Source organism: Bos mutus, chromosome 1 (genome assembly GCF_027580195.1).
Source record: "Bos mutus isolate GX-2022 chromosome 1, NWIPB_WYAK_1.1, whole genome shotgun sequence".
Classification (NCBI taxonomy): Eukaryota; Metazoa; Chordata; class Mammalia; order Artiodactyla; family Bovidae; genus Bos; species Bos mutus.
In genome coordinates, this window is record NC_091617.1 from 54,229,125 (window position 1) to 54,256,651 (window position 27,527).

Here is a 27,527-nt window from a genome sequence, read left to right on the forward strand (position 1 = left end):
AGAATTGATGCTTTTAAACCATGGTGTTGGAAAAGACTCTGGGAGAGTCCCTTGGACTGCAAAGAGATCTAACCAGTGAATCCTGAAGGAAATCAGTCCCGAATATTCATTGGAAGGGCTGATGCTGAAGCTGAAGCTGAAGCTCCAATACTTTGGCCACATGATGCAAAGAGCTGACTCATTAGAAAAGACAGTGATGCTGAGAAAAACTGAATGCAGGAGAAGGGGACAGCAGAGGATGAGATGGTTGGATGGCATCACCGACTCAATGGACATGAGTTTTAGCAAGCTCTGGGAGATAGTGAAGGATGTAGAAGTCTGGCATGCTGCAGTCCATGGGATCACAAAGAGTTGGACATGACTGAGCAACAGAACACCAACAATAAGAAAATACATGGACATATATTCTTACCAAGTAAGAACTTCTAAGAAGAATTGAAAGAAAAAAAATAACTGTAAGAAACATGGTCTTTGTGCAAATAGATGGGAGATTAGTTCTAATCAGTAATACTATAACAAATTTCCTACCCAAATTTATTTTAAATTTAAAAATTAATTTTATAATGGAAAGTATCTAATATAAAATATGTTAATAATAAATGGAAATAGACTACATGTTTGAATTAAAGGAAAATGACAATAAAAATAAATATCCACTCAAATTAAAACCCCACCTTCTTAAAGTTTAGATTATGACTTTGTAATATGTATTTAATATCTATTTCTAATAAATTTAATTTCCTTTTTAATTTCTTCCCATTTAACTTTTTTCTTAGCTATAAACCCATGTATTTTTCAGTTTACCATTTCAAAAATTTATCAATTTCCAAAACAATAGAACTTTGAGATTTTTATTAAAGTATATTTAATCTATCATTAAGTTTGAAAAGAAGTAGCTTTTTAAAATTTTTGGTGTTTCCACTTATACCAGGTTTTAATTTCTCCTTAGTGTGTCTCACTCTAGTTATCGATGCTTCTTTTGTTTTCTGTTGGTTTCGGTTTTTATTATCATAGTCATTGAAAATTTTTAAATCCTAATTTCTTTCCTTTACAGAATTATTATTATGTTAAGTATCTCTAGAAAATGGTTTCAGTATTAAAATATTTCGATGTCATGTTTCAATAGCACATTGTTTTCAGTTTGCTATAAAGTCTACAAACAGAGCCAGCACATAGTGATGACTTTGAGCCTCCATTAACTATTGACTAAATTAATTCTATGATGCTACCTTTGACTTATTCCTTTAAAGTGGCTTTAAAATTCCACTTAGGAAATTCTCTGAGGCCTCTATTTTTATAATTTCTCCACATTGTGTACATGGCATAAAGGCAGTATATTTAAATGCAAATTCTGCTGCCGTGTTTTGAGCACCTGCCATAGCCTAGATTCTGTGATCAGCTCTCATACACATACAGCCTTAGTTACTCTTCACAACACCACAAGATATGTATTATTTAACTCCATTTTAAGTGAGAATGCATTTTAAACTCTTAAAGAAAGATAACGAGCATGTTTTAAATTCTGAGAAACCTCTTCCTAAATTCCTTACTTAAAAATCATGAAGAAAACAGCTTTTTAGAACAGATTTTTCAAGTGTGGAACTTTTACATTTTTTCAGATGGGTTTCTTAGGTTGGCTTTTGTGTGGCATTTGTATATTGAGCAACATGTTTTTCATACTATCCTTTACCTACAGCAGTGGAATTTTCTCTGTACAGCATTAAGTCAGCAAGAGAGAAAACTGAAGCCCATGAAGTACTTCTAAGATTGCAAGGGAAGTTCAGTCAAATGAAATATGACCCTTGAAAGGCTCAGATATTCTGAACTTTCATCTAAGAACAAAGTCGATGAAGTACACAGTGACACAGCAAGTTGAGTTCCCGGGAAGGAGGATCATTCAGAATTCCCTGTTCCTGCCAAAGGCATTATTAAAGAGCTGTTCCCCATAATTTAATATTTTGTTGTTTTCAGGGGCATTGATCTTTACCCCAAGATGAGGCCACTTCATGGCTAATTCTTTGGACTCCCAGATTCAAATGTAGGTTTCTTTGAAAGAAGATATATTTTACCTCATTGTGCTATTTGAGACAATAGCAGTCAGGCTCTGAGAATCTCCAGCTCTAAGCCACTTTCACAAGGCAACTAAGTGCTCACTCAGAACGGGGTACCAGTTTCTTCCAAAGAGTGGGGTTTGGGTACTGAACAAGAATTACTAAAGATAATTACCATGATTCTGCCACAGAGACCCAACTGTGTAGGTGTGGAGTGAGTGTGTGTGTTTGTGTGTGTGTGTGTGTGTCTGTGTGTGTCTGGCTGTGAGAGGGAGAGAGAATAATATGATGATTTGGTTCAATGATAAATGCAACTATAGTTAAGAATAACAAGCCTTGCACTATAAAGTCAATTTTTGTCTTCTAGAGTGAAACTGGTTATTTTATTAAGCTATCCAAACAGAAAATATTTTTCTTCAGTGTATTTAATCATGCTTCAAGAGTAGTTGACAAAAAGACACGACGTACGATCAATGAATATCTATGAAACATAAAGCACGATGTTAGCTGTTGTTCACACAGAAGTGAATATGGCAGGAACTCAGACACTGTTAAACAAATAGTTCAAAAATGAATTATACATTTGCAGTTTTGGTAAGAGTCACTTGGAGGAGAAAGACCACAAAGGGACCTGTTACAGGAGTCATATTTTATTCCCTCTTGTAATTGCATGTGTGTGTGTGTGTGTGTGTGTGTGTGTGTAATCCTGGACTCCAATTGCTAACAAGCATATTGTTGGGGTATGGCATCTGGCATGTTGGAAGAAAGATTAGAAAAAACAAACAAAAAACATGAGTTTGGCTGCTTCTCTTCACTTCTAGGATTATTGTGTTATTCCTTATGCTATTTACTGTTGGATGATTAAGAACTACTTTAAAGTTTGGAATCTCTATCAGAATTCATCCAGCTAGTGTGTATCCTGGCAGTTAGTCAATGATCTCTCTAAATTGGGATGAAATTATTAAAAATAAATGGAAACTGTGGTGAATAGGGATTAGGCAGTATAAACTACTAGGTATAAAATAAGTAAGTTACAAGAATTTAATACACGCAGGGATTGAAGTCAATATTTTATAATAACCTTGGAGTATAACCTATAAAAACATCCAATTACTATGTGGTGCACCAAACACTAATGTTGTAACTCAACTATACTTCAGTAAACAATTCAAATAGGAAATAAATAGAAGCTATGAAACAGTCCTTCTCCTGGTTCTGGAAAATAACCTTGCAGTTCTGCTGGCACCCTCTGTTAGCATGCCTGAAAGTAGAAGGCATGGAGTCTGTGGCCCATCATCTCACAGAGACACTTATTATACTGTTCCCAGAGCCATGGCATTTAGGGTAACAGCAAAATAATTTTGTGTGTTAGAAATCATTTGGATATGATGGTTTAGGATGTATATATCCATATGGGTTGTTTAAAATGCTGAAGTAAGTCAATGTGTCAGTATTTATTAGAAAGGACTTGAGAGATTATAATAAATATGACTTATTTTCCCCCCAAAAAAGAACCTAGATATTAGACAAATTAAATAACTGCCTTGATTTCAAAATTGTGCTATTTACAAAAGCAACTTTATTTATTTATTTGGTTTGTTTTCAGACTAAATAGGCTTCTCTGGTGGCCCAGAAGGTGAAGAATCTGCCTGCAATGCAGGAGACTCCGGTTCAGTCCCTGGGAAGGGAAGATGCCCTGGAGAAGGAAATGGTGATTCACTCCAGTAATCTTGCCTGGAGAATTCCAAGGACAGAGGAGGCTGGTGGGCTACAGTCCGTGGGGTCGCAAAGAGTCAGACACGACTGAGCAACTAACACTCACTCACTTGAGGCTAAATAGGCTCCGTTCTTTCCAATATTTTTTCACTGGAATTTTGACTTCTCTTACTAATTCAAATACATACTTTGATGAGAAAAAATACCATTAATAATGTATAAAATAAAAATAAATAAGGAGAAGCAAACATTTTGTTGGAAATAACCAATTTTCCTTGCTTTTTCCACCCTTCGCTGCTTCTTATGGTTGTAGCCACCAAAATTTCCTTCCGGAGAAGTGAATTCTTCAGCTTTTAGCCTCTGCTCATTATCTTAGTATTGTTGTTTTTGGTTTCATTAGGGAGCATTTGGGGAAAGAAGCATATTTCGCAGTGGCCATTAGGCTCTCACTAGCAGAGTGGTTAGAGATGATAGATAAAATGTTCTTGTTAGCATTACAGAAGTTGCACATTAAACCATCTAAGCCTGAACTGGAAGTCTCCAACCCATCCTTCTGGAAAACACACATGTACATGATTACTGAAGTGACTGCTGCTGCTGCTGCTAAGTCACTTCAATTGTGTATGACTCTATGCGACCCCATAGATGGCAGCCCACCAGGCTTCCCCATCCCTAGGATTCTCCAGGCAAGAACAGTGGAGTGGGTTGCCATTTCCTTCTCCAATGCATGAAAATGAAAAGTGAAAGTGAAGTCACTCAGCCGTTGCCCGACTCTTAGCAACCCCATGGACAGATGCAATTAAATCTGCAACAGTAGATGTCTGGTGGGAAGGGGCTTGAAAGTGAGTACATGGCTGTGGCAAATGGTGCTGGGTTGGATGCCATAGCTTAAAAGAAAGCAACTAATCTTTACCTGATTTTCTCTATCAACTCTTTTGTTCCTATGGCACCAGAGATGTAGGTTCAGTTTCTTCCAAATCAGCTCTTACAGAATTACATGTCTTCTCTGAAAGGGTCAAATGTCTTTCAGTTTAGTGCAGTTCAGTCGCTCAGTCATGTCTGACTCTTTGTGACCCCATGGACTGCAGCATGCCAGGACTTCTTGTCCATCACTAACACCCAGAATTTACTCAAACTCATGTCCATTGAGGCAGTGACGCCATCCAACCACCTTATCCTCTGTTGTCCCCTTCTCCTCCTGCCTTCAATCTTTCCTAGCATCAGGGTCTTTTCCAGTGAGTCAGCTCTTTGCATCAGGTGGCCAAAGTATTGAAGTTTAAGCTTCAGCATCAGTCCTTCCAATGATTATTCAGGACTGATTTCCTTGAGAACTGACTGGTTTGATCTTGCAGTCCAAGGGACTCTCAAGAGTCTTCTCCAGCAGCACAGTTCAAAAGCATCAATACTTTGGCCATCAGCTTTCTTTGTAGTCCAACTCTCATATCCATACATGACTACTGGAAAAACCATAGCTTTGACTAGATAGACCTTTGTTGACAAAGTAATGTCTCTGATTTTTAATATGCTGTCTAGGTTGGTCATAACTTTTCTTCCAAGGAGCAAGCGTCATTTTATTTCATGACTTCAGTCATCATCTGCAGTGATTTTGGAGCCCCCCAAAATAAAGTCAGTCACTGTTTCCACTGTTTTCCCATCTATTTGCCATGAAGTGATGGGACCAGATGCCTTGATTTTAGTTTTCTGAATATTGAGTTTTAAGTCAACTTTTTCACTCTCCTCTTTCATTTTCATCAAGAGGCTCTTTAGTTTCTCTTCACTTCTGCCATAAGTGTGGTGTCATCTGCATATCTGAGGTTATTGGTGTTTCTTCTGGCAACCTCGATTCCAGCTTGTGCTTCATCCAGCCCAGCATTTCTCATGACGTACTCTACATATAAGTTAAATAAGCAGGGTGACAAAATATAGCCTTAATGTACTCCTTTCCTGATTTGGAACCAGTCTGTTGTTCCATATCCAGTTCTAACTGTTGCTTCCTGACCTGCATACAGATTTCTCAGGAGACAGGTCAGGTGGTCTAGTATTCCCATTCTTGAAGAATTTTCCACAGTTTTTGTGATTCATACAGTCAAAGGCTTTGGCATAGTCAATAAAGCAGAAGTAGATGTTTTTTCTGGAACTCTCTTGCTTTATTGATGATCCAACAGATATTGGCAATGTCCTTAGAAATCACCAAACTTGGGATGGATGTAACTGTTGAGTTTGGAGTTTTTATATATCACATCATTTTCTAGCCCTGTGAGGATGCCTGCAACTTGTTTCCCATCAGTTAAGAATATGTTTTAGCCATGCAGCTCTCTCATTTTACTTCTTATTCAAGCCCATTGCCCTGTTGTTCATCCTAGTGTATGAATTAAACATCAACCTAAACATTTCCCTGTAATCAGTTCAGTTCAGTTCAGTCACTCAGTCCTGTCTGACTCTTTGCGACCCCGTGAATCGCAGCATGCCAGGCCTCCCTGTCCATCACCAACTCCTGGAGTTCACTCAGACTCATGTCCATTGAGTCAGTGATGCCATCCAGCCATCTCATCCTCTGTTGTCCCCTTCTCCTCCTGCCCCCAATCCCTCCCAGCATCAGAGTCTTTTCCAATGAGTCAACTCTTCGAATGAGGTGGCCAAAGTACTGGAGTTTCAGCTTTAGCATCATTCCTTCCAAAGAAATCCCAGGGCTGATCTCCTTCAGAATGGACTGGTTGGATCTCCTTGCAGTCCAAGGGACTCTCAAGAGTCTTCTCCAACACCACAGTTCAAAAGCATCAATTCTTTGGCACTCAGCCTTCTTCACAGTCCAACTCTCACATCCATACATGACCACTGGAAAAACCATAGCCTTGACTAGACGGACCTTTGTTGGCAAAGTAATGTCTCTACTTTTCAATATGTTGTCTAGGTTGGTCATAACTTTCCTTCCAAGGAGTAAGTGTCTTTTAATTTCATGGATGCAGTCACCATCTGCAGTGATTTTGGAGCCCCAAAAAATAAAGTCGGTTACTGTTTCCACTGTTTTCCCATCTATTTCCCATGAAGTGGTGGGACCAGATGCCATGATCTTTGTCTTCTGAATGTTGAGTTTTAAGCCAACTTTTTCAATCTCCTCTTTCACTTTGGTTCAAAAACTCCCATGAAAATTTGACATGTTTTTAGAAAACTCTTGCAGACTCTAAATCTACTTATTTTGTTTCTAAAATTCATTAACAGGTAATCATTTTTTTTTAAACTTTGTTAATAATCCTCTTAGGAGATAATTTTGATGCCTGAATAAATATTTAAAAGAGTTGAGTTCTTATCATGTAGTAGGTGTTTGTTGATTGACAGCTAAAGCATGGAAAAAGTGGGAAGACCTGGATTTTGGTTTCAGGTAAACCCATGTTCCTAGTATATTTCCAAAGCTTGTTACTCATGCATTCTGAACTGCATACCCCAGTCTCTTTATGCATCAATTTCCTGATTAGGAAATAAAACTTAACTTGCCATGGTAATTTAAAGATTGGCAGTAACATCCCCACCAGAAGTGGGGTGCTCTGTAAATCCTAGTGATATCATCATCACCATCATCATTTTTAGCTGCTCACTTCAGGAGCCTGGCATCTTTGAATTGGCTGTTAAAATATGTTCTGTTAGTTTTCCACATGAGAAATGGGATGGTAAACTCATAGTCTCATTCCCGGTTTGAAATAAATCAGTGGAAAGAACATGGTACTGGTATCATGGGCAGGACTCCCAGAAAGAGAAAACCAGGCACGAGTGTGAACTCTAGTCCCAGTGGTGCAATCTTGAGCTTGATGTGTCAGGCCCTAAGCTTCTGTTCCCTGTTCCAGTGGTCTTCAATCGTTTTGGCACCAGGCACTGGTTTCATGGAAGACAGCTTTCCCAGGGCTTGGGGTGTAGTAGTAGTTTGGGGACGATTCAAGTGCATTATATTTATTGTTCACTTTATTTTTATTATTATTACCTAAGCTCCACCTCAGATCATCAGCCACTAGATCCCAGAGTTTGGGGACCCCTTGCCTTATTCTAAGAAGAATAGAGTTTTTCTTTGTTAATTCACCAAATATTTAAACTACTATACACATGCCTGCCCCTTGGCCTGGAGATGTATGACAGATTTTCTCTGTCCTTGTGGACTTTATTTGGGGAGAACTGGAAAATAAGCAAACAAATGCATGATTAGCTTCTGTTTGTTTGTTTGTTTGTTTTTTAATTGAAACTATGAATGCTACAAAGGAAAAGTACAGAATGCCATGACCACATTTAATGAGCACCCAAACTAGCCTAGGAGATCACTGTGGAATATAAGAGTACTTTCTGCAATATAGTCATAAGGATTAACTGTTACAATGAGGGTGGATTAATAAGGATTAACTGTTACAAAGTGCTTAGCAAGATGACCTGGCACAGAGGAAGGGTTCAGTAATTGTTTGCTATTAAAGCTATGTTTATTGAGCTCCCAATGAACAGTTTGCACAGGAATAAAATCTCTAAACATAAAAGAAATGTGAGTTCAGTTGTAAAACCTGTCCTCTAAGGATTAAACAGTCCTATTGAAGATGCAATAGGTCATATAAATATGGGCCTAAATGCCCAGGCAATAAACTTTCAGCAATTCATACCAGAAAAATTATTAACAGGAGTACATTGAAAGATGATCCCAAGGGTGGTTGAATTTAATCTAGGTCTTAAAAAAAAGACTATGTGTTGTAAAAATGGAGGGTAAATACAATGGGTTAATACTAATGTGGGCCTTCACTCTTTATTCCCTATAACATTTAGATTGATTTTAATGTATCACTTGGTGGATGAGTCTGAATTGGTACAACTGTTCAGTGATGTCATCAAGGACCAAGGTTTTTTCCATATTCCTCCATCATTCTCAGATTGTTTGGAAATCTCCCAAATAAAACAAAAGCACCTTCAAACATATACAAGTAGCTTCAAAGCCAGGGGGATAAAAAGACTTTTACCCCAGAAACTTTTTTTTTTTTTAAGTCAGAGAGGAAAATGCTTTCCATAAGTACCCTCAATGGATTTCTTCTCACACATCATTAGACAGAAAGGATTGCAGGTCTGTCCCTAACCCAGCATTTGATAAAAAGGAATGAGAGTGCCAAGAATGGTTTAGATGGATCATGATTCATCCCTTTAATATGGCACCTGGTGTTTGAATGCATGTGTGCCTGTTCAATTGTGTCTGACTCCTTATGACTCCACAGACTATAGCCCACCAGGCTCCTCTGTCCATGGAATTTTCCAGGTATTCTTGCCTGGCATACTGTAGTGGGTTGTCATTTCTTACTCCATGGAATCTTCCAACTCAGAGATCCAAACCTGTATATCCTGCATTGGCAGGTGGGTTCTTTACCACTGTGCCACCTGGGCAGCCCATCTGGTGTGCAAAAACAGCAAAAACAAAAAAGCATTCTTCCATCAAACGACTGAGGGGAAATTTGCCTCCTTGGGCAATTATCAGCCACACTTCCTCTCCCTCATCCTTTATTTGGAAATTCTCCCCTCATATTACTCTCTCTTAAAAGCCCAAAGAAGAGCTCATTCTTAGTGCATTATGCCCCTGATTTGCACAGACTGACTCCATTTTCTTGTATAAGAAAGACTTAGTTTCACCTTCTTTACCTATTACCTGCAAGACATAATTAGCTAGAATGTCTTCTCAAGGATCTTTCAGGTGCATGATGTTACATGGGAATAGTCTGAGAGGTGGAACACATGGGTAGAGCCAAGAAAACCTTTCACAGAGGCATGCGATAAAATCAAGGACAAGAGTGCCTAATTGTTGTAGACTTAGATCCAGAATCCTGGGAGGAGTGAAAAATAGCTTTGGTATCAGAAGGACCGGTGAGCACAGACTCAAAGTTAACAAAGTGAGACACAAAGAAATAAAAATGTACACTTATTGTATAAAACCATTGGTGATTAGCCAGGAGTGCAAACTCCTTCCACTTATCAAAAATTACCACTCAGGACAGTACTTGTTTGTGCATGTCATGATATATGGTTTTGATTATCTTCTTTGCAAGTCTTCTAGTCTTAGAGTGGAAAATTCCAAACCTCTATGTTTGCCTACACAGCAAGTCCATCTATTCACAATATTAAATGTTTAGAAGGTATATTTGTAAAACAAGAAATGTTATTCCCCTGACCCTCTAAAATGACGTTGTTTGAGCTCAGTACAGCACATGGTACAGAAAAGCCCTGATCAATTAAATCAATAGGGGGCATGGAAGCGAGGGTTCACAGGGAACAAGCAAGTATAACTGTGGTAGAAGAAGCAGAAAAATAGATACAGGAAATTTCAACTTTTACAGAGAACAGAGAACTGAAATTTGTTGGGAAGATGTATTTAAGAAGTTAAATACAAAAGAAGAAAGAGAAAAATTGCAGGCATTTGTAGAAACTGAGTGAATTCAAGCCTTGCTGGGAGTTTCATTTCTGTAGCTATTACACTCTTCTGTAGTCTCCCGCCACCAACTAGAGAAAAGCCCCTGTTACTCCTCATTTTAATTTTAAAAATTTTTACTGGAGTTTAGTTGCTTTACAATGTTGGTTTAGTTTCTGCTGTACAGCAAAGTGAATCACCTATATGTATGCATTTTATTGTTGTTGTTTAGTCACTAAGTCATGTCCAAGTCTGTTGCAACTCCATGGACGCCGTGGATTCCCTGCCAGGCCCCTCTGTCCATGGGATTTCCCAGGCAATAACACTGGAGTGGGTTGCCATTTCCTTCTCAAGGGGATCTTTCACACCCAAGAATCAAATATGTGTCTCGTGTTCCAGGCAGATTCTTTACTGCTGAGCCACCGAGGAAGCCCATATGTATACGTATATCCCCTCTGTTTTTTCATTTCTTTTCCATTTAGGTAACTTCAAAACACTGAGTAAATTTCCCTGTGCTATACTCTAGTCGGTTCTTACTAGTTATCTATTTTATACATAATATCAATAGTTAATATGTGTCAGTCCTGACCCCCCAGTGCATCCAACCCTTTCTTCTTCTGCTTGGTATCATATGTTTGTTCTCTCTGTTTGTGTCTCTATTTCTGCTTTGCAAACAGGTTCATCTGTATGGACCTAATTTTAATATTTCATATTTTCATAAATTGTCATATACTTGACATGTAAAACAGTAGCCAGTCTTTTGTGTCTGAATTTGTGCCAGAGGGTTAAAGAAAAGGGATGGCCATGAGAATCCTGGCAGTAGAAGGAAGGCTGGGAGGCACGTTAGTTTCATAAAGAGAGTTGAGGCCACCTGTCTTGAGCTGATTGGAACAGTTTGTTTCAGTCCTTCTCCTCTGAAATATTTAATCTGCCCTTACAATATCTGTCACCAGGTACTCAGCATTCTTGTGCTGGCTTCTCCTCTACATCAAATACACAAACAGTCAATTGCTAAGGACTCTGATCTCTGCAATACAATGTTTGGTTTGGCTGAGAACCAAGGATAATGGAACAGGCATTTAATAAAGGGGAGCAGAAAGTAAAAAAGATCACTGGAAACAAAGAAACATCATGTCTTTCCTCATGCTTATGGAGATTTAAGGTTTTAATCCAGAATAACTTGTTACAAAGGATTTGGGGACCATGAATAGCCCAGGTACGGTGGGAGAGAAAAGAAGGGCAGCCCCCACTGCCCTGCAAAGCCTTTACCTCAGGGACAGAGGTCACCACCACTGCCCTTTTGAGTTGAGACTGTGATGGTGATGTAACCCCACTTTCTTGAGACTACGCAGTAGATACGTAGGGATTAGAGGATAAAGGGTGGGGGAATAAGAGGAACTTCTTATTTCTGAAAATGTGTTTGACCACACGTGAACAAAAACGAATGGATACTATGTTTTAAACAAATGTACAGAAACCACCTTTAGGCACTCAGACAGGTAGAAAGGAATCAAGGGGGGAAAAAAGACAGAAAACTAACTATTGCGGACTGTCTTCTGTCTGCACCAACAATGAGCATTTATTTATTTGAATGCATCAAACCCTTTGAACTTGTTGATGTTTTTTATAAAACTCATGCTAAGATTTGATGGCACATTTTAGTGTCAGAGTAAATTCTGAGAAATAGAATTTTTTATGATTTGAGCTATACAGTGGGCGGGGTGTTTACTTTTTGAAGCATTCTGTCTAGAACGTCACATGTTAGTCCTTTATTTTTACATGTTAAAAATCTATTGCTTTGTACTTGGTCTGAATTAGGACCAATCATCCATGAATGCACAGAGATGGATGAAATTGATTTTAAATCAGTGAGCTTAATATGCAGGAATGTAAATTAAATATAAGCTGTCATGCTATAGCATTGCCTCAAGAAAACCAGGTCCTCAAGAAACAGCCTGTGATTGTGGTGTATCTTCTGGTGAATAAATAACCTACTGCTGCTTAAAGACACATTTACAATACACCTGACAATAAAGGGGAGGGGCAACTGATGCTTTTACAAATAAAACAGCTACTCTCAGAAAAGGTAAGATATCCTGAAAGTCAGTGTCCTTTCTGCATCCTCACATGCAGCAAATATAGCTGTAGTTTGCTGGTAATTTTAGCTTGTGTGTTTTGAGCAATTACTTTATGCCAAGAAGTTTACAGTGGTTATCTGGTGGAATCCTCGAAACATACCTGTGGTATTAGTATTATTAATGTCATCATGTTACATATAAGCTAATTTGTACGGATGTCCAAGGTTACAGAGTCCCTTGATGACAGACCTGGAATTTGAATGCAGATATGTCTAACCTGGTGCCTACACTTTTAACTTTCACCCACCTACTAGGGTGGATGAAATATCTTGACCATCTCCTGGCTTTTGCTGAATAGTAATGATAAATGTTTTATCTATAGCCCCTTTGTTTTTTCTGTGCATATCACCTGCACTTATCAATATAAGAGTCTTGACAGATGGGCAAAAAGATTCATTGACTACAGGCATGAGTCACCAAAACAAATTTCTAGGTTGTCTTGACTTTTTGTGCATGGTCATGCCTAGATTTCAGTCTGTGTCTTAGTCTGTTCAGGCTGCTATAACAAAATACCACAGACTGGGCAGCCTATCAACAACAGAATTTTTTTCTCATAGTGTTGGAGTCTGGAAAGTCCAATATCAACAGCCAACATAGTTGGGCGAGGGCCATTTCCCTGGTTCATAGCCAATGACCTCTACCTGTGTGCTCATTTGGTGAAAGGAGTTGGACAACTCTCTGTAACCTCTTTTATTAGACACTTTTATTAGACCCTAATCTCATTCATGAAAGTCCCACCTCATAATATAAGTGCTTCCCCAAAGCCCCATCCGCTAATACCATATCTTGAGAGTTAGGATTTGAACATAAGAATTTTGGCAAGACCCAAGAATTCAGACCACAGCAGTCCTTCACAGCCTAAACCTGTGCTTGCAACAAATCTGGCAATTTAGAATTATATCCAATATGATGTTCTACCCTTTCTTCATTCCAATTGGAATACATGGTAACTCACACTTTCTTACCAATATAAACCAGGGTACATTCTCTTTGGGCTTCCCCTGGTAGCTCAGTTGTAAAGAATCCACCCACCAACCCACAAGACTCGGCTTTGATCCCCGGGTGAGGGAAGATCCCCTAGAGGAGGGCATGGAAACCCACTCCAATATTTTTGCCTGGAGAAGTCCATGGACAGAAGAACTTGGAGGGTTATATCCATGGGGTCACAGTCAGATACAACTTAGTGACTAAACAACAACAACATATTCTCTTTAGCCTGGAACATTCACACTGCTTTCTGATATTTCAGAATTTCAGAATCAAACACCTCTGCACTTTCTAATGGAAAGCACGTTAAAAGTATTCAGTTTAAGTAGTTTAAAGATAATACTGACTTTCAGATGGCTTACTGAGCTCTTTGAGGGGCAGGGAAATGCCAAAAAAATCCTCTGTGCTCTGGTCCCTTTCCCCAAGTTTGATTAGATAAAAGCAGAGACAGTTGCCCTTTCAGTTACTATTCCCACCATAGCCACTTGAGATATTCTTCAAATGTTCTCCTGTTCTAAAATAGCAACATTTCTGCTAACCAATAATTCATTCTAACTACATTAACAAAATACTGAACAACTGTCTTTAGGATCCAAGAGGAAATGACTACATAAGGCTTAAATAATTCTAATTTATTTTCCTAAAGGTCACAAGGTTCATCAACCAATAGTTAAATAAAGCTGCCAATGTGGTCCTATGGCAGTGACAAAAAGCATGGCGATTTAGGAAAGTAAGTAAAATCAGTGTTTCTGGATGGCCCATATATGGGGCATGAGACGGAAGAAGATGCAAGAAAAGGGAAGATCATAAAGGGTCTTATGTACCAAGATTTTGGATTTTAATATTCAAAATAAATTTAAAGAGACTTTTTTAATTGGTGAAAAAATTAAATAAATTTGCAGAGTATCAGTTCTGTTTCAGGGAATCATTTGAAACAAGGAATACACAACAGTTACCATGATGGGAATAATTCCAGCACTCATGGAATTTAGTGTCCCACAGACAAAGCACATGATAATTCCCAAAGTGGAGGGGAGGCATTTGAAGAGTATCACATAGGTAAGTTACAGTATCAGTTTTACTTTAATTTCTCAAAAATCAGCTCTCCAAGCCTATTTCCCCCTCCCGCCCCTCGGAAGGACAAGTGAAAATACATGAAAGGCTTCTTAAAAAATTCCTGGATGTTTGAGAGCTGAATCAAAAATCATCTCTCCCTGTACTCCCTGTGACACACAAACAAGAGGTGGCTGGTAGCAGTGACCCAGTGGGAAGTGTTTGCATCCATTCACCAGGCTCTTCCAAGCTCAGTTGGGTCAGCCTCCCAGTGGGAGCCATGAAGTCCTGGGGCTCTTCATTTAAAAACAAATGCAACAGAATCTACAAAATATTTGCCTATAAAACACAGTGGCCATAAATCTGTTCATATGTCTGTGCTTCCATTTCTGCCCTGAATGCAGATTGATCAGTACCATCTTTCTATATTCCATTTATATGTGTTAATGTATTTGTTTTTCTCTTTCTGACTTACTTCATTCTATATAATACTAGAGGAAGGGGAGGATGCAACAAATTACGAGAGTAGCATTGAAACATAGACATTACCATGTGTAAAATAGATAGCTGGTGGAAATTTGCTATGTGACACATGCAGGAAGCTCAAATCCAGGCTCTGTGACAATGCAGAGGGGTGTGATGGGGTGAGAAATGGGGAAAAGTTCAAGAGAAAGGAGATGTATGTGTACCTATGACTGATTCATGTTAATGTATGGTAGAAATAAACACAATATTGAAAGCAATTATCCTCCAATTAAAAATAAATAATTTTTTAAAGCAAAAACAAAATAAAGTGTCTTTCACAGATTTTAAACTTTTTCTAATAATACTGACATTTGATGGCTTTTTGGAACTGCTCTTAAAACACAAGATAAAATGAAAATAATTATTTTAAGATTGTATATTATTCCAGTGGTTCTCAAGATGCAGTCTCAAGAAAAGTAACATCGATGCATGATACTGGATGATTGGGGCTGGTGCACTGAGATGACCCAGAGGGATGGTATGGGGAGGGAGGAGGGAGGAGGGTTCAGGATGGGGAACACGTGTATATCTGTGGCGGATTCATGTTGATGCATGGCAAAACCAATACAATATTGTAAAGTAAAATAAGTAAATAAATAAAATATATTCGGAAAAAAAATACATCACTTAGACACTTGTTAGAAACGCATTTTTAGGTCTTCCCCCAGACCTACTGATCAGAACTTCTGAGGGTGATACCACCTAAGCTTTCCATGTGATTCTGATGATGCCTGTCTTAGGATCACATTTTGAGATGCTCTCTATTGTGTCTGACTCATTTTGGACCCCGTGGACTGTAGCCCACCAGTTTCTTCTGTCTATGGGATTTTCCAGGCATGAATACAGGAGTGGGTTGCCATTTCTTACTCCAGGAGATCTTCCCGACCCAGGGATCGAACCCGTGTCTCCTGTGTCTCCTGGACTGGCAGGCAGATTCTTTGCCACTGAGTCCCCTGGGAAGCCTACACTTGGAGAATCACTGTTACCTGACCAAATTAATATTATTCAGTTTAATCACTTTTTCATCATATCCACTAACCATCCTTAAGTGACTGGATAGCTTCCAGCAAGTCACCCTCAGGAGATGAGGAGATGAAATGCCCTCATCACAGAGGTTTTCCCAGGAGCTATGCTGCAGAACGTTAAGGTAACTAATAAAGCAACAACAGAAAAGAGCAAGAACAGCACAAGATTCTATAACAAGTTTACTGAAGAGGAGACACTTCTTTGAATAAATACATACTCAATCTAACAACAAGTTTATGGAGAAATCAGTGGCCTTGTAATTCAGACTTAATAGAATTGAAGTCATATTTCTCTCTTCTGACTTATTTTCTGTCATCTCTCCACGATAGGTGTACTAATCAAGCCACTAACTGGAGCACATATGAGGAAGAGTTGTTCAGTCTTGCACTTCAGTGTTGGGTTTAAGAACACTCTTTCACTCTCATTACTGTATCAGTTTACCTCCTTAATAACGTTGCTAGTCACAGAACCGGATAGGCACACATCCATCCAGTGCTTCAGCAGCTGCTGGTGGCGTTTCTACCTTCCAGAGCTCATGGCACCTCCAGCCAGAAGTAGTACAGGTTGACATGGTTATAACTGCAAGCAAAGGGTGCCAGCTCTTGTGGGCTTTAATTTGCTGATTCTGTTACAATGCTCTTTTACTAGTAAAGAAACTCACAAGTATTTTATTTTCTTTTTTACTACCCAGTATAAAATTTACATTTTCTCTGTAGAAAGTGAATTTAAAAAAATATTTTTAAATATAGTTGATTTACAATGTTGTATTAGTTTCAGTGTACCATAGAGTGATTCAGTTATACATACATAAATATATATATATAAATATATATATATATATATATATATATATATTCTTTTTTCCCATTCCCTTCCCTTATAGGTTGTCACAAGATACTGAGTATAGTAGATCCTTGTCGGTTATCTGATTTATATACAGTAGTATGTATATTTTAATTCCAAACCCCTAATTTATCCTTCCTCCCCTTTGGTAACCATGTTTATTTTCTATGTCTGTGAGTCTATTTCCTTGTTGTACATAAGTTCACCTTTTTTAGATTCCACATATAAGTGATATCATCTGATATTTGTCTGGCTTACTTTACGTAATATGATAATATATAGATCCACCTATTTTGCTGTAAATGCCATTGTTTCTTTCTTTTTTGTGGCTGAATAATAATCCATTGCATGTATGCATTATATCTTCTTTAATCATTCAGCTGTTGACAGATACTTAGGTTGCTCTGTATCTTGGCTACTGTAAATAGTGCTCCTGTAAACATTGGGATGCATGTAGCTCTTTAAATTGTGTTTTCCTCTAGAAACTCATAGGCATTTATTATTTGTAAAATGACAATTTTTTAAAGAAGGGACTGACTTATTTTGAAATCCATTTTTAGGTACATTGCTCCTTCTTTCAGACACACAAATTCAGGAGAATAGAAAGAAAGACAGTTTGGTTTTACTAAATGAGTGAATTCATAGCAACATTATATAGTCAAAGGGGTTTCTGTCTTAACACAAGTGGTTAGAATTCTAAATAGCTTTAAAGTTCTTGTTCTATTGATTTATATTCAGACCAAAAGAAAAAAAAAAAAAAACCCTACTCTGTAAGCCAGGGAAGAACGAGCATGTAGACAGATAATACAGATATCGTAGCTGCTGTGTCAGCAGTTTTCAATACTCAGCTCGACAGACAAAGAGATTCTCTCCTGACATCTGTGTTTATGTACAGCAAGTGAAACAATCCCACTTACCAGTATGAGTGGTACATACATTTCTTGTCACTTATTACCAAATGGATTATTGCCACCCTCAGAGAAATGCAAATCTTTTTTCTTTAATGGAACAAAAGTCTGGACACATTTAATAAACACCTTTTGAAATGAAGAAGTGATGTACTTTATAACTTGTCTTTTAGACTCCATTTTAATTATTTCTTTTTAAATGCTGTACTCTCTGGTGTCTTGATGCCAAGGGAGACATTTACCGTGACCTCTCACTTACCCTTCGTTAAATTCTAGTAGATTGTAGAGAGAATGTGTTTGCTCTGTGGGAGGAATGGGAAGAATGTGCAAGATGCAGATTTAATTGGTAAAAGAGAATCAGACCTCTGTTCTCCTCCTTCCAACAATCAGAGTGTTTTCTCATTAGGAAATCAGAGTCCTCTCTAGCATCAGACATGCTTCATTGCTAGCAAAATACACCCTGCCTCTTCTATTTTCTCTCATCCTACAAATGAAAAAAAAAAAATTAAGTTGCCAAAGATAATAGGATGACATCGTCAAAGCAGTTCAGGGAAAGTCTGTTTGCTGTCAGGCCTGAGATAGATTGTTCCTGAATTGTTCTTTCCCATTCTAGGAAAATGCAGAAGGTGATGGTTATTCCATGGGGGAACACTAAGTTACTAACTGGAATACCCTGGGTTTTATGCCAAGCCCACCCCCATTTACATATATATGATAACATATATATTTGATAATATTTCCTTGGTGGCTCGCTGGTAAAGAATTAGCCTGCCAAGCAGGAGACCTCGGTTTGATTCTTGGGTCAGGAAGATTCCCTGGAGGAAGAAGTGGCAACCCACTCTAGTATTCTTGCCTGAATCCATGGAAAGAGGAGCCTGGCTACAGTCCATGGGGTCTCAAGAGTCAGACATAACTTAGTGACTAAACAGCAACAGTATCTTTGATAACACATATATTTAAAAGAAATCATTGCTACCATAATCAGATGACCTGGAGGAATCTGGTTGTCTTCAGATGTTGACTAGCAAAGGGGAAGCCTGGTGGGCTGCCGTCTATGGGGTCGCACAGAGTCAGACACGATTGAAGCGACTTAGCAGCAGCAGCAGCAAGAAACTCCCTAGGGTTAATTTTACCTTCAAATGTCAGTCCGAAAGTATTGAGTATCTGGGTCCATATGTTAAAAAAGAGTCTGAGCTCCATTAAGCTAGCAGAAATGAAAACCATTTTGATTGGGATGTCTGTCCTGGATGAGAAAGGGGGAGGGTGGTCTTGGGCCAAGGATTATCATTTGTTTTAGGAAGAAAGGACCATGATGAAAGTGAAAGAGGAGAGTGAAAAAGTTGGCTTAAAGCTCAACATTCAGAAAACTAAGACCATGGCATCTGGTCCCATCACTTCATGGGAAATAGATGGGGAAACAGTGGAAACAGTGTCAGACTTTATTTTTTTGGGCTCCAAAATCACTGCAGATGGTGACTGCAGCCATGAAATTAAAAGACACTTACTCCTTGGAAGGAAAGTTATGACCAACCTAGATAGCATATTGAAAAGCAGAGACATTACTTTGCCAACAAAGGTCCATCTAGTCAAGGTTATGATTTTTCCAGTAGTCATGTATGGATGTGAGAGTTGGACTGTGAAGAAAGCTGAGCACCGAAGAATTGATGCTTTTGAACTACGGTGTTGGAGAAGACTCTTGAGAGTCCCTTGGACTGCAAGGAGAGCCAACAAATCCACCCTAAAGGAGATCAGCCCTGGGTGTTCTTTGGAAGGACTGATGCTGAAGCTGAAACTCCAGTACTTTGTCCACCTCATGCGAAGAGTTGACACATTGGAAGACTCATGCTGGGAGGGATTGGGGGCAGGAGGAGAAGGGAACAACAGAGGATGAGATAGCTGGATGGCATCACCAACTCAATGGATGTGAGTTTGAGTGAACTCTGGGATTTGGTGATGGACAGGAAGGCCTGGCGTGCTGCGGTTCATGGGGTTGCAGAGAGTCAGACACGACTGAGCGACTGAACTGAACTGAACTGAACCATTACCCAAGCGCCACTCAAATATCTGATGAACAACTCAAACTCATCTGGCCCACCACTGAAGTTCTCATCTGCTCCCCAGCCGCCTCTGTCTCCCACAGTTTTACCTATAACAATTGGAGACAGCCTCATCGTTCCAGCTGCTCAGGCCCAAGACCTGAGAAGCATCTCTGACCCCTCTCTTCCTTCTGCCCCCTTTCATCCAGCCTCTCAGGATATCCAGTTGACTCAACCTTCAAAATAAAGCCACAGTCCATTGATATCACTCGGTAGTAGATACCACCATCTCTTCTTGGAAACCTAGGAAATCTGTCCATCCCCACATTCACGTGGAGTCTATTTGCAATGCAAAAGTCAGATTTTTAAAAACTGAAGTTGGATTATGTCACTCTTTAGCCTTCTGCCTATGGGAACCTTTTCAGTGGCCATTTCCTCATCTGGATACCTGTCCTGCTTTAGAAACATGCAGGGAAATGCCCTTCGTTCCCTCAAGTCTTTTTCAAACTTCACTTTCTCATCAAGCTTACTCTGGCCTCATGCTGATTGTCCCCAGCACTCCTAGCCGCTTTAATTTGATCTATACTTCAAAAGTATTTATATATTAACATACCATATCATTTACTTGTACATTATGGTTTGACTTATTTGTTGCCTTTCTTCTTTCACTAGAATATATATTTCATATCGACAGTGATTTGGGGATGTTTTGTTTGCTAATGGATCCCAAGAACCTATAATAGTGCCTAGCATATATTAGGCTTTTAATAAACATCACCAAATGAGGGAATAAATCATGTTCACTTGTGAATGTGGAGGATTATATTCAAGTGTTATTATGGATATTAAAGCTCTGAAAACAAAACATCAAATATACAGACACATATATACAAAATCTAGATTTTCATGATATTGATTTTTTAGTTGTTTCGCCCTATCTAGTTTGTGAAACTATGCATGGAAAGATGAAACCATAATAGACTCATGTGGAATGATCTACATAAGTACTTTAAATGGAAAGGAAAAACTTGAAGATATTACATTAAACCCTTCAATTTCTACAGCTAAGATGAATTCTTCTCCTCATTAGGAGTTTATTAAATGATGAGTCAATTTCCTTTTTTTTCTGTAATATTTTCTCTCAAATTTTTGTTATGGCATATGTTTTTAATTCACGGTAATAATAATATAGTTATTAAATTAAATGAGTGCATTTAGCATAATTATCTTAAGTAGATGAAAACTGTATTTGCAGCCACTTGTTTCCAGACTGCATTCTTTATTCAATTTCTTGTTGATGATCAAATTCCCCTTTGTTGTGAGTGAAAGCTCTTGTTCTATCCATCTTCTGGTTCAATAGAACTTGCCAGCTACTCTAAAAGGCATTATAAAACAAAGAATGTCATTTAAAAGTAGCTGAATTGTATTGTGTTAGATGATTATGGTGTTTTTTAGTACCCACCCTGCAAACAGTCTTTCTAAAACCATGCTATTTTCAGGGAATGTGCCAAAAAGTGATGCAATTAAGCGTAACGAGCAGGGAATTGAACTGTAGGAAGAACTTTGGAATACACTGGAAAAGCTGTAGCAAGGATAAATTTCCAAAGGAGGCAACACCTTTTAAAGGAAAAGACACTTTCCCCAGGAAAAAAGGAAGGTGTAGCCTCAGTTGTCTTTGGCGAGCGCCCTCTTGTGACGGTGGCGCGAATGACCACGTGAACTGTGGTTTTGGCGGATAGGAACTTGCTCCAGGTTCAGTAGCAATCAGCTCAGTTCAGTCGCTCAGTCGTGTCAGTCTCTTTGCGACCCCAGGGACTTCAGCATGCCAGGCTTCCCTGTCAATCACCAACTCCCGGAGCCTACTCAAACTCATGTCCATCGCCTCGGCGACGCCATCCAACCATCTCATCCTGTTTTCCCCTTCTCATCCAGCCTTCAATTTTTCCCAGCATCAGGGTCTTTTCTAATGAGTCAGTTCTTTGCATCAGGTGGCCAAAGTATTGGAGTTTCAGCTTCAGCATCAGTCTTTCCAATGAATATTCAGGACTGAATTCCTTTAGGATGGACTGGTTGCATCTCCTTGCAGGCCAAGAGACCTTCAAGAGTCTTCTCCAACAGCACAGTTCAAAAGCATCAATTCTTCTGTGCTCAGCTTTCTTTATAGTCCAACTCTCACATGCATACATGACTGCTGAAAAAACATAGCTTTGACTAGACAAACCTTTGCTGACAAAGTAATGTCTCTGCTTTTTAATATGCTGTCTAGGTTGGTCATAGCTTTTCTTCCCAGGAGCAATTGTCTTTTAATTTCATGGCTGCAGTCAACATCTGCAGTGATTTTGGAGCCCTGCAAAATAAAGCAATACCTGCTCCTAATTGGGCATGAGTTGGTAAAGAATCTGCTTGCAATACAGGAGGCCCAGGTTAGATTCCTGGGTCAGGAAGATCCTCTGGAGAAGGAAATGGCAACCCACTCCAGTATTCTTCCCTGGAGAATCCCATGGACAGAGGAGCCTAGCAGGTTACAGTCCTTGGGGCTGCCAGAGTCAGACACAACTTAGCGACTAAACCACCACAATCACCCACCTCCCTAGGGTAATCTTCATGCAGGAAAGCTTAATTTACATAATCAGTAAATTTGAATCACAACTTTTAAAAATAATGTGTGTCCATTCCACAGTCAATTGCAGTGGCTTTTAAGAGAACAGGGTCTGGATGTAGGCTTCTTCCACAGCTACTAGTCATTTGAAGTGGGGTTCAGAATCACACCTCTCTCAGAGAATGCTGTGAGGATTGAATGTGAAGCACCCAGAACAGTGCTTAATGAATTCTCGCTATTAATATTTTCTCTCTCTTACATCCAGCTTGTACAAAAAGTGCTTTCCTTGAAAACCCTCTGAACTGGTGCCTAACTCATTAAAAGGATGGAAAGTTTCAGAGTCACGGAAATTTGTGGAAAACAGGCTTCTGATACAGAATTTAAAATGTATTTACTTTGTGGGTAAAATCCATTAAAATTTTCTGTAAATAAATCTTTTCTGCATTAGGAAAAGTTACTGGAACCCCAAAGACTAGGGAAATCTATAGCATCAGCCAGTGTTATCAGAAAGCTGTGCATCCAGAGCACAGGGAGGTATATTGGTCTTTTATCTCACCTAAATTTATTAGGCACTAAAAAGTTATAACTAAGTATCTAGGCCCATTTAGCAATTGCATTTGCTTTACTTTAAGATTAGACTAATTATACTGATTCAAATACAAGTCAAGTCTGCTGCTTTGTTGGATGAACTAATAAAAATCCATCTGGACTTGAGGCATGATAAGAAAATGAAAGATGCATATCAATACTGGAATGAGCACCTAGGTGCCAGAAGATTAATATCTTTCAACTCCTGACATATCAGATTGTTCACATTGATAGTGTCTTTTTTTTAATAATTCCTTAAAACTTTATACATGTTTAATAGTTGAGAATAATATATATGATGGAATGAGATAATCCAAATGCTCATTTTCACTTTATAGCCAAAGATCCTGCTATGTTAAATTCACCAAACGTTTACGGCAGAATACCATGCACTAAGCTGTATGCTAAAGGGACAATGGGAGCCCAGAAATGATTAGGGGATGGTCCCTGCCTTCAAGGAGATGAGAGAAACATGCAAAGAGATAATTAACATTGCAAGTGGCATATGCAAAGAAGTATTTGCAGGATGTATACGCTGTGCAATGGTTGTGTGAGAAACACACATTTGGGCAGAAGGTGATTCATGAGAAGAATAAAACAGTTTTAGAAAGATAAAGGGTAAAGAGCTTTCTAGGAATTGCGACTAGAACTTGGGGAAGGACAGGTACCTACAGAGGTCCTGCATGTTCCATTTAGCTGTGACATAGCTTGGTGTCTTCTCCATTATTGAACCTTTGGATGTTGGCCTATCGAAAGCATTCTTTTGATTGTTAATTCTGGCACTTTCCCAGAGTATCATTTCCTTTAGTCCTGTTATTTTATCCCCAAAGAGCCTACCCCAAATAAAGCATAAACAAATTCTAGTGTTCACCCCAAAACTGTCCACAAACAAAACACATCACTATTGCATAATATTCCCCCAAGCCTTTTTCTGAAGCTTTGAATTCAAGCAGTCGTTTTATTCTGTTTCTCTCTGATAATACTCTGAAATTTGGATTTTTTTTAATGAGCTGTTTTCCCCCCATATCTCCTATCTTACATTTATGTTGAATTCTACATTGAATCAATCCTGCCAAATACTGAATAAATTCAGTGGTTGTGGGCAAACGTATAAGGTATTCTAGATGGGGAAACCAGTTTGCCATGGGGTTCTCTTCTCTATAAGTTAATCTTCTTATCTTCAAGGCAACTCCATAGGACCTGAACTTCAATAGTGTAGAAAGATAAGTTTTAAATAAATAAAGGAAAAGAGGGAGCGAGGGAAGGAAGAAGGAAAGTAAGATAGGCTAAGATGAAGTTTGGGCCCCACAGAGAGGTCTTTTACAAGGAGAATTGTGAAATAGGGGAATGTTAGCGCTTTAGATACCCTAAATGATGGGGTGGAAAAAGAACTGCTCCTGCTAGGCCTCAGAACATCATTTGACCCTGGTACTACAAATATGAGAGTAAATGTAGTGCGGTTGTGTACCCTGCAAATTTTACAACTTTAGGAGAATAAGGAGTTAATACCCTGGCTGAGAAGATCAACAGTCTTAAGAATGTCGAAAGTTGCAGGAGGGATAAATATTCTTGAAATGCCTCCCAATATAGATTGGAAGCAACCAAGATGTCCTTCTGAAGATGAATGGATAAGCTGTGGAACTTCCAGACTATGGAATACTGTGTTAGTCACTCAGTTGTGTTCAACTCTTTGCAACCCCATGGACTGGACCTCTGTCCATGGAATTCCCCAGGCAAGAATACTGGAGGGGGTTGCCATGACCCAATGAAATATTATTTAGTGCTAAAAAGAAATGGGCTATTGAGCCATGAAAAGGCTTGTAGAAATCTTAAATGCGTATAACCAAGTGAAAGAAGCCAATCTGAAAAGCACACGGTATAATTCCAATTATATGGCATTCTGAGAAGACCAGACTAGAGAGAGTAAAAGGACCACTGCTTGTGGGGGAGTAGGGGTGCATATGAGTAGGCAAAACACAATGTTTAAGAGAGTGAAGCATTCTGTATGATATGACAGTGATGGATGGATGTCATTATACATTTTTCCAAATCTGTAGAATGTACAGCACCAAGAGTGAACCCTAAGGTAAGCTGTGGACTTTGGGTGGTTATGATGCTTCAATGCAGGTTAATCCTTGATAAATTACCACTCTGGTGAATGATGTTGATATCTGGGAAGGCCATGCATGTGTGTAGACAACAGGTAAATGGGAAATCTCTGTTCCTTTCAATTTGTTGTAAACCTAATACTGCTTTAAAAATATCAAATCTTAAAAAGATAGACTAGAGTTGGCAAAATAAAGGGGAACAGTTTACAAGAACACATGAATACTTTGCTCCTGGTCATACAGAGAGTAAATAGCAGAGCTAAGTTGGAAACTGGTCTATCTTAGCTCATAACCTCTGCTTATTTTCATAACTGAATGGAGGCTCAGTTCTTACGTAGTTTACACTTCAGAGTCCAAAAAATGAAGCCTCCAGTCCCCAAAACAATAAGGAAGAGAAGATTCTCAATTCTTCTCAAGGCCCCCAAATTAAGTACGCCACATTTAGCAAATAAAAATAAGATGTCCAGTTAAATATGAAAAGACCCTGATGCTGGGAAAGATTGAAGGCTAAAGGAGAAGAGGGCAACAGAGGCTGAGGTGGTTAAATAGTATCATCAACTCAATCAACATGGATTTGAGCAAACTCCGGGAGATAGTTGAGGACAGACAGACACAGCTGGAGTGAGGTCACAAATAGTCAGACACGAGTCAGTGACTGAACAACAAGTTAAATTTGAATTTCAGATAAGAAGCAATTTTTTTTTTTAGTTTAAATAGGTACCATATATTTTACACTGAATATTTATTTGTTATTTATCTGAGATGCAAATTGAGCTCAGTGTCCTGTATTTTATCTAGCAAGCCATATTAAACACACTACACTGTGGCACTCTCAATATTAATTTGTACTAAACAAATTTAAAAAATGAAGAAAACTAAGTATTCTAGTGCATATGATCATTTCCTCAAAGAATTAGAGGTAAACTACATGGTGTATGCTGTTTTCACTGAAGCAGCCGTAAACATGCTCAGAATTTTCTCTGAATTGTTGAGAAGATCTACAGAACAGAACAAATACTGACAAAAGTCCTTCAGAGAAGCTTTAGTCAGCCGGTGAGCCTCACTGTGAGCTATTCCGGTGATTCTCTAGCATGTGATTCACTCTGGAAACAAAAACAGGAGAAATAATTGGTGTTTACTGACACTAGTGTTTGTCAACTCATACCTAGCTACCGTCATTGTTTTTTCCCACACTGAAACCCAGCTTCTTTTTAGCAAACTGGACAAAAGATGAAGTCATTCCATCTAACCGACACTATAGCAACAGGGAAACTTTATGCTTTCGGAATGTAAAATTACTAAGTTTGACATGTAATTAAGAAACTGGGGTTCACATTGACTTCCTAAAATTTAAAAATGTCTGATGTACTCAAAACCCTAATTTAGATCTGATGCAGTCAGCCTCTTTATTTGCTTGCAGTTTTGGGGCCTGAATATACTTTAAGAAGAGTTGAGTCATTCCAGAACCACAACAACATCTGCCATGAGTGTGAGTTCCCTGAGTATGTGATTATAAACTGCATTTCCTACTTAAATTTGCTTTATGATCATATGCAAGTTCTGTGGCCTCTCTGTACACAGTAGAGTACAGGTGTTGAAAGTCTGGTTGGAGGTCAGGCTGTCTGGTTGAACCCTGACCGTGCCATGCCACATGTGTAAAACCAAAGCAAATTTTGATTCTTCATCAGGATTGTTGGGAGGACTAAAATACACTTAGAAGAGTGCTAGGCACACAGTCATTCTCAATACATGTTATTTATTTTCTTAGCAAAAGTAGTCCTATTATACACTATTGTACAAAGATAAATGCCAGTCATTGGCATAGCAGCCTATGAAACATTTTAAAATCTTGGTGTCCTTAAAGACAAGATGAGGAAACTTGAGAAATCATTCTTAAATAGTGATGTATAAAATAATCTATCTGATTATTTGCAAGTGCTATTGATCACTGTTACAAGGCATCTTTAACAGATGTTTCAGATAGCCAAAAACAAAACAAAACAAAACAAAAAATCAGCTGTCCCTTTGGGAAATTGGGGTAAAAGTGATAAAGTCAGATTTTCCCATTCACTAAATGTGCTTCTACTCAGGTCCTCCAGTATCTCATCTCTGTCTAGTGTATTATCATCTGTGAGAGCCCAAACTGATGTAGAAGGAGTTATCCAGGAAACTCCCTTAACCTGTGAAAAGAGAAAAGGAAATCTCCAAGAGTCATAGTCCCTGGCTCATGTCCAATCAGCAAGTTGGTGGCTATGGTAACCACCTCCCCCCCCCTTAATGACCCTATTGATTCCCACCTCCCAATGTTCAGGCTCTTACATAAGCCCCTTCTGTGGTGTGGGCTCAACTAGGCTATTTCCTTCTATGAATTTTGAGAAATCTGAGCATTCCTGGTGGCTCAGATGGTAAAGTGTCTGCCTGCAATGTGGGAGACCTGGGTTTGATCCCTAGGTCAGGAAGATCCCCTGTAGAAGGAAATGGCAACCCATGCCAGTACTCTTGCCTGGAAAATCCCACGGACAGAGGAGCCTTGTAGG